Below are 8368 nucleotides of genomic sequence, written 5' to 3' on the forward strand. Positions count from 1 at the left end.
GGACATCTCAGTATAAGATCTCCATGGCTACTGTGTTATTTGCCCATAAGGGAGGTAAGGGAGATGTCAAAATAATAAAGTGATGCTAAGAGAAACTCAATTGTCAGAGGATATGCTTAACAGAAATGTCAGATCCATTAAAACATATTTATAATTTATCAAAAAGATTGTGATATTATGATTGCTTGTCAAAAACATGAAAAAGAACCCCACATCAAAGAAAGTCATACTATATCTACAATATTAAAATGTCTGATTTCCCTTCACATCCTGGCCTCTGGCTCATGTTATACCAGATTTACTGTAAACGTGAGCTGCAAACTCACAGGGGGAAAACATTAACAATAAACTCAAGAGTCATTATAACAAAAGGGTGTGTAGGGATTTACTGTGCTACAAGATCACACTTTAAATCACACTTGCACTCACCAAACACACAATTCGGGCAAACCCAGAGATGGTTAGCAGTTCAAGGAAATACAAATCTAAATTGGCAGTTACAGTAAGAGCAATACTTTATTCAAAGCTGCACAAGTTATTTTTTGGTTGATGTTTCTGATCCTTGCATAAAATATTTCAGATGTAGGCATGCCAACAAGTTATACATGTCAATCCCTCCAAGTTGTTAAACCATCCTCCAATTCTTTCACGTGTTTCTTGCAAAGGGCCCCGGATGAATACATCTGGGATACCACAGTGTGTTGTCTCCACAGCGACTCATCCATTAAAGGCTTTGATATCCTCTGCATCTGTGAGGTGCAGATAAATGCAAGAACATCCAACAGGGAATACATGTTTGTCACATTGGCTCTGGTTTTTATTCATAAGTTATGCAAGTAAAGGCACAGAGCAAGCATGAATTGTGAATTAGCATTAATGATTAATAAAACATGATAAGTCATTCTGAGTGTGCTGAAAATATTTATTCACTGTTGGCTTGCCATTTATGTTTCACCTGGCACAAGTACAAACTCATTATATATTTTGTGCCTCAGGTGCTCTGGGGAAGTGCACCCAAATTGAATTGCATTAGAGATCTAAATTAATCAGGCACTAAACAGACTGTACAGGTTAAATTTTCAGGCCTGGCAGTACTTCTAAGTAAAAATATTAAAAAGGTTCTATTGTCTCAGAGCTTTGAAGAAAACACAGGAGCACCCCACTTTCAAATATAAGCACTGTAAGAAATAGAAGACAACACTGACATGTTTCTGGTAGAGCAGGAAGCTGAGGAGCCTTCCGAAAGAAGAGGAACTAATAAAAGGTGGACCTCAGCTGCTTTGTTCCAGTAGTTATTCTTAGTCTGACAGTCACTGCTGATGTATGATGAGAAGTGAAGGCCTGGCAACAGTAGCTGGTATTGTGTAGTGATATTCCAGAGGCAGGTGTGCCCCCTAAACGCTTATAAATAACCCCCATCCTTCCATCCAATGCTGTGGGCTTGAGTGATGCCTTCTTTCCTCAATGCCCCTGTGTGCTTTTCGTCCCCATCAGTCATCACCACTGGACACACAAATACACACACACAAAACCAAACAAACATGACAACACAGATAAGTACAAATTAAAAAAAACAAACAAAAAAAAAACAAGTGGGCATCCTTCAAGTAATAAGAAATATTATATCCTATGGAGGAACATTACAGGAAATATAGGAGAAATGGAAGAGCAGTGAAAGGACGAGATACAGAAATAGAAGTAGAATGGAAGGTGGAGTATAACAGGAGATTTACATGGGAGTCTCAGGTGTTGTCTCCATCATTATTAACCTCTTGCTTTTTTAAAAAAACAAAGTCCAATGTCAGACTGAGCCAAATAGTTAGACTCCCACTCTCAAACTATCTCTAGTTAACAGCTGCTCCTTTCCCCTTTCTCCTTTTGTGTCAGCATCTTCCATCTCTGTCCACAGTCCTCAGCCTCCTGTGACTTCCTGTTTGTCATTTCCCAGCCTTTAATTTTGTATTATTTGTACCCAGGTGGGATAGAGCAGAGAGGGCTGAAATAAATATAGATTTCTTTAAGTGACAGTTATTCAGCAGACATTTATAGTTCCACCACAGCCAGTTGTTCTCCTGAGGCTGTTCCAGCTGTTCCTTTCAGCTGCTCAGGTCATTTGGGCCAACCTCTTTTATTGTCCAGGGAGCTATTGTGTCATCTCTTAGTCACTTGTACTCAGAGCCGCCTGCAGATCGATCTGGCTCATGACAAGGATCTGTATCTATGTGTGTGTTTTGCTGTGTCCTTTTAGGAGTGTAGTGTATAAGGGAGGTGTCATTGGTCTATATTTACCAACTTAAGAATGAGAGAGCATTGTGTTGTCCACATTCTTGGCACTGAAGGACACTACGCATTCAGGGTCACCCTCAGCGCTTTATCAAGAGAGACAGAGGAGAGAGAGGGAGGTAGACGCAGACAGATAGGGGGTGATACTGAGAGGACAAGTACTAAACAAGATCTTCAAGGACAGAGACAGACAGGCAGACAAAAAAGGAAGTGAGATATATCGGTTCTATAAAGCTTTGACATCCAGAGGACATCACCTGTTTCTTTAAAGAAAGCGTGAGTGGGATTTCCTTTACTCAGCCTTCATCTAAATCTAGCACAAATGACATTTGCCTTTTTTGCCTTTCATCAGGTAAGACAGGTTACTGATGCATCAATACATGACAACCCTCAATGAATATAAAACCACTATGTAGGAGTAAAAAGCACCCACTGTGTGCAGCAATACCAAACCTTCTTAAATCTGTTAATTATTATTATTTATTTGTATTGTCAGGAAGGTTTTATTTTTATTGTTGTCTCTCTTGAGAGTCTTTTCTTGTTTCTCCAGCTAGCTGAACTTCTTAATGGTCTTGTCTTTTGATGGCCTCAGTGGATGGAGCTTTAAATAACTCTCTGGGGATGGCATAAAGCAAGCTCCTGTACTGTACAGACAACGCTTCCCCCCCGTCAACGAGTAGAATAGTAAATGATTTGTCCCCTTGTTCCTCTGTTTATATTTTTTTTGTTATCAGAGACCTGGAAACTGAGCACTCATTTCACTCCAGAGACTGAAAACTGCAGTGTGTGTAAATAAGAACGCTGCATTGCTTTTGCTCTGCTTCCCCCTGGGGCCTAGGATCCCAGCCTACCCATGGAGACTGATCAATTTTAATGTGCCAGAGGTTGACCTTCAATTAACAGTGTTCAAACAAACCTCCCTCCTTGCGCAACAGTGAGCCACAAAAAGAGCAACAGGGGAATCAGCTGGCCCGCTAGCTTATTAGCCTGTTAGCTAACTCGCTGCAGTTTTCCACAATGTAATTGAAGATGATAAGAAGAAATAACAAATTACGGTTGTTTATGGCGCTAACACAGGTGGTTGCTATTGGGAGTGGGTGAATGAAGCCATCACTCAGACGTGACCTGATTCTGTTTGTTGGGTAGGTTCTGCATTCTCTTCCCCAAAGAAGCCAAATGATTAATGATGGGCAGGGTGTGGGGAATGGCATGGCAGACCTCAACTGATGAATTATTAGTGGCTCTGCGACCCACAAAGGGGTAATTCATTTAAACGTGGGACTGAAACACCTTTTCTCCACACCTACGCCTAAAACCACACACACAAAAAAATACATGAAATGTACAGCAGTTTTCATGATTTGAAGTATTTCATTTCAAAATAGGTAAGACCCACCCATTTACCGAAAAGATAATTTGTCAGGATAATCAATGAAAATAATCATGTTGCAGCCCTGTTTACTTAAAATAAAATAGCTTCATATTAAAAGACTGTCTGTTTTCAAAGTGCTGACTATTGAATTTCCAACACCAGTTTTTCTCCCCAAAGTGACATTTTGAATTGTAACCCACTTATGTTAGGTGTGTTTGGAGCTCTTTTGGAAATTGAAGTCAGGAGGCTGACGCAAGTTTGAACCAAGATTGATATTGATTCAGAAACATTATGTTAATAGTAGCACTCCGCTTTCTCTTTGGGTTGCTACTAGTCCCAAGACATTTCAAAATATCAGAAGACTTGTGCCTCTGCAGATAACAGTAATCTATCAGACAGCTAAATGACGCTGCATTTTGCATAACCTTAGCATACCCCTTGGGTTCAATTATAATTCTTTAGGGATGAGGCTGGAGGCGGATTCACAATTCTGCACCACCATGATATGAAAGAGTCATGACTTTACCACCTCAACTAAGCAAAGTACTAGACATGTAAGTACAAGGTCCCATTTGAATACAAAGCACAACATAAATCGTTGTGTCTCTTGCCATGGCTGAAGCTTCCACAGTGTAAAGTGGCTCTTAATATGGCAATTCATCTGCATTCAATGTGAAACATACCGCTTTGAGCAGCTCCAGATATGAGTGTCTGTTGACTGTTTACAAACATAAAGTAGCTATGTTTCTGGTCAGGGCTACACAGTGCTTTAAGTGTCTGACTTCCATTGACTCTGAATGGCATTGCCTCCTACACACCTCTGCATCCTCCCTCCCTCCCTCCTGACCTCCCCTGCCTCCACAGGTACCATTTGGGGAGTTACCATGGAAACCAGGATGGTGATGAAGCGAGAGCAGGAGGAGCAGTCATCCCAGATGTCTCACAGCATGCGACTGTCCTCCCAGATAAAGAAGAAGACCTTCACTTCCAGGTGCAAACATGTTCTCTGGACATAATTTTTTTGTTCTTTGTTCAGTGAAATATCAGATAATTTTATGTCTTTTGGCCCCAAACTGTTATTTAAAATTAACTATATGAAATGTTTTAAATGGGAAATGTCTCTATGGTGAAAGACATGCGAAATGTGACATAAGGTCCCAACTACACACTGCTTTTTCGTAAGAGGTCACAAGCCAAAAAGGTTGGAAACTACTGGTTTAATCTTTACAATCTGTTATATTTTATAAGCCATATTAAAATATTAGATTTTAATGTTGAATCTAATTTAAAAGTAACTATAGCTGTCAGATAAATTTGATTGTGTAAAAAGTAGACTATTTCTGTAGTGGGGTAGAACTATAAAAGAGCACAAACTGGAAACACTGGAAAGTAAAGTACTGACTTGTAGTTAGTTACATTCCACAATTGCCTGACATACAGTAGGATGGAGTAGGAAAGTAATATTGTTTCACCATTATCATATTACAACAGAACTGGAAAATGAGATGCAGTTTGTAGATTCCTTTATGCTACAAAAAGCAAATGACTGATAGAAAAATTATAAGATGATATACAGAAATAAACGAGGATGAATTATTTTTGTTAGAATGCTCGTTATTTTTAAAGGATGAGGCTGGCGATATTCTATGGTTTTCCTATTGTCAACAAATCCAGTGAAAAGACCAAATCCAACCATAAATTGATTCTAAATTGTAAAAATTTAAAATATTGCCTGCATAGCCATATCCTGATATGGCGTATTCCTGTGCGCCGTAGAGATCCATTGTCCAAAAAGTATTAATGAACATATCAGCGAATTTCATCATTAAAATGGGTGATGTTCCTACACTGCAATAAATATGGGCACTTACAGCAAATCTCACATTTACAGTCCTTTTGCAAATACTCACTAGTGCACCAAATACGCAGCTGAAAACAGTCCCCTGTTTGAGTAAAAAAATAAATCAACTCTGTATTCAAGACCTGTTATTTAAGATTTACTCAGAATCTATGTATAATATATATTCAGAAGGAACAAATGGGCTTACGGAGTGTTACACACAGGCTGTGGACGTTGGAAAGTATTGAGAGACAGACTAACAGATCACTGGTTTTGGTGAGATTTGTTAAAAGTAATAAAAACATAGAATATAGTCAGCCTTATCCTTTAAGCAAAATTTTAAGAAAACTTTTATAAAGTAATACAAAATAAAGTCTGGGCTTCCAATTAAAACTTTAGAGGATTTACTGTTGATGGATTTATGGTGACCAAGTGCAAAAGCCAATGACACACACAAGCTGAGTTTTGGGGAGGACAAGACATTGGCTCATTATTTTTAACACCTATGTCATACATGTTTTAGTTTGGGAATCCTAACTGCAAGCTATTTAACACAAACACGCTCTCCCTCACCTTTGGGACAACACTGCTTCTGTATTTTCTAGCTACAAGGAAGTTGTATAATCAGTATTATTTAGAAGCAGCTTGAGGTGTTTTACACACTGAAAAACAATGTTCATCTGGACAAGTTATCAAGTCTCATATTCAGCCCTTAACCCGGATTTTAATTAAAACTGGAACATTTTGTCAATGAGTTGAGATAATTCAGTGTTATTCCAGTGCAGTATCTCTTGTTTCAATGTTTCTGAAATTAGTTTCCTGAAATTAGACAAAATGAGAAAATAATCTCTGTACTAATAAAGAAAATGGCAAGGAAGGCAACTAAACTGAAAAAAAGAAACTCTTGAAACCTAGTTAAATTATCTGTATATTATCATCTATAAACAGATGTAAGAAAACACCAATAAAATTAAGATGTTAATTTTACATCCTAGTTTTTGTCTAAGACTGAAAATGTTTTGCAACAAACCTACATATAGCAGAGAACATTTAAATGTATCACATTAAAATATAATATACATATAAACAAACTACTTATGTGGTGTTTACAGTTTATGCCCTAAAATTCACACTTTTATAAATAATAAAGTGAGTAAATCTGATTATGTTGCTTAATGTCTTGATTGATCACAGCTGATTTGTTTTTGGTTTTTTCAGTTGCAGGATGACATTAAGTATTTATTCAAGAGAAACATATGGCAGACAAATTCTTCTAAGCTCAATGAGACATTGCATTCACTTAAGTATGCTCTATGGGCCACTGGTGATAGCTGCTAGCTATCACATACAGTCAGCGTCTTGTAGTAAGGTACCTCTATTGGGGGATTAAGTCCTGATACTTAACTAGGGCTGGGCGTTATAGCCAAAAATGTCATCACGATAAAAGATGTTAAAATCATTCAATACTGATATTTATCACAATAAATGTCAAATCATGATTTCTTTCAAGTTGAAAGACTGTTTTTCTTTGTTGAGTGAAAACAGATTAAAACAGTTAATTGTGGTTTTAAGCTATTCTTTACGGTCGGAACATGACACTTGCCAAACAGTTGATCACTTGAACATTCAAAACAATTATGATAATATATTTTTTCAACAAATATGCATAAGTAAAATTAAGTCAATCTCAACCAACCCCAAACTTACACATGAACACAATGTTTGACTATAACGCTGTATTCCACGGTTTCCCTGCAATACCTTAATCTAACATGGGATTACAAGAATTTTCAGTATGTTTCAGGAGTGACTATACACATGCACACTTGACACACTTTAGCCCATTATCACAGATTTGCCTCAAGGGGCTTCACAATCTGCACAGCATACGACTCCCTCTATCCTAAGACCCTCAATTTAGAAAAGGAAAAACTCTCCCAGGACTGACAGACCTGCAATAGATGCAACATGTACAGAATAGACCAACATAGTAAAACTACAGTATGGACAATCAGGATGATAAAATTATGGATAGATTGTCCACCATACACTAATGCTGGGCAATAAAATAATGATAATTATCATGATATATTATTATTTATTTACTCAACAACAATAGAACGAATGTTCAATAAAAGTTTGATTTAATTAACTTGAATCGCGAACAAATTAGCACACAATTTGTTGTTGTTGTTAAAAGATTTTATTCATGAATACTTGTTGTAAAAAGATTTTATCATAAGTGTTTTAAATGGCGCCCAGCCCTACCCCCTACACACACACAGATGGAGTTGGCCATTGAATAAATGAAGTCAACTTTGTGTACAGTTGCAGTTCAATTAGTTTGTGGTTAGTAGTGTTATTGTAAAGTGTCATGTACAGTAAATGGGAGGTGTTTCAGTCAACCAGTGGCATGAAAGACAAACATTCAACAGCATTAAATTGGACTGCAACAATGCAAACATTTTGAGCCAGAACAGCTCTCCAAATAATTTTATTTATATATATATATATATATATATATATATATATATATATATATATATATATATATATATATATATATATATATAAATAAATAACCCGTCAGATTAAAATAAGAAACAGGCAGCTTATTTTTTATTTTAGTGTGACAGAAGAGTTGGCGCCACTTTTACCCTTGAGTGAGGTCTGGGACGATGGTATGGTCAAAGTCAATTGCCGACTTTGGGAACAGCAGTCCTTAAAATGCAATTGAACTTCTATTATGTGGCATGATAGAAAGCTCCAGAACAGCTACTAAATGAACCTTGAGCAGAGTTTCACCCAAGGCTTATTCTGTTTCTTTTGATGTTAGATTCTACCTCAAAATGTTTTAGTAAGTCAACCCATTT

At 37.2% G+C, this 8368-nt stretch overlaps 1 long non-coding RNA gene across 3 annotated transcripts in view; it reads right to left on the reverse strand.

The window, feature by feature from the left end:
• Positions 1-497: 497 nt before the first annotated feature.
• LOC123968353 overlaps positions 498-8368 on the reverse strand; it is a 24542-nt gene continuing 16671 nt past the window's right edge. For all 3 annotated transcript variants that reach the window (XR_006824444.1, XR_006824442.1, XR_006824443.1), the window contains exon 3: positions 498-1503. This is a non-coding gene — a long non-coding RNA (uncharacterized LOC123968353). The remainder of the gene's footprint in view (positions 1504-8368) is intronic.

Source organism: Micropterus dolomieu, linkage group LG03 (assembly GCF_021292245.1).
Source record: "Micropterus dolomieu isolate WLL.071019.BEF.003 ecotype Adirondacks linkage group LG03, ASM2129224v1, whole genome shotgun sequence".
Classification (NCBI taxonomy): Eukaryota; Metazoa; Chordata; class Actinopteri; order Centrarchiformes; family Centrarchidae; genus Micropterus; species Micropterus dolomieu.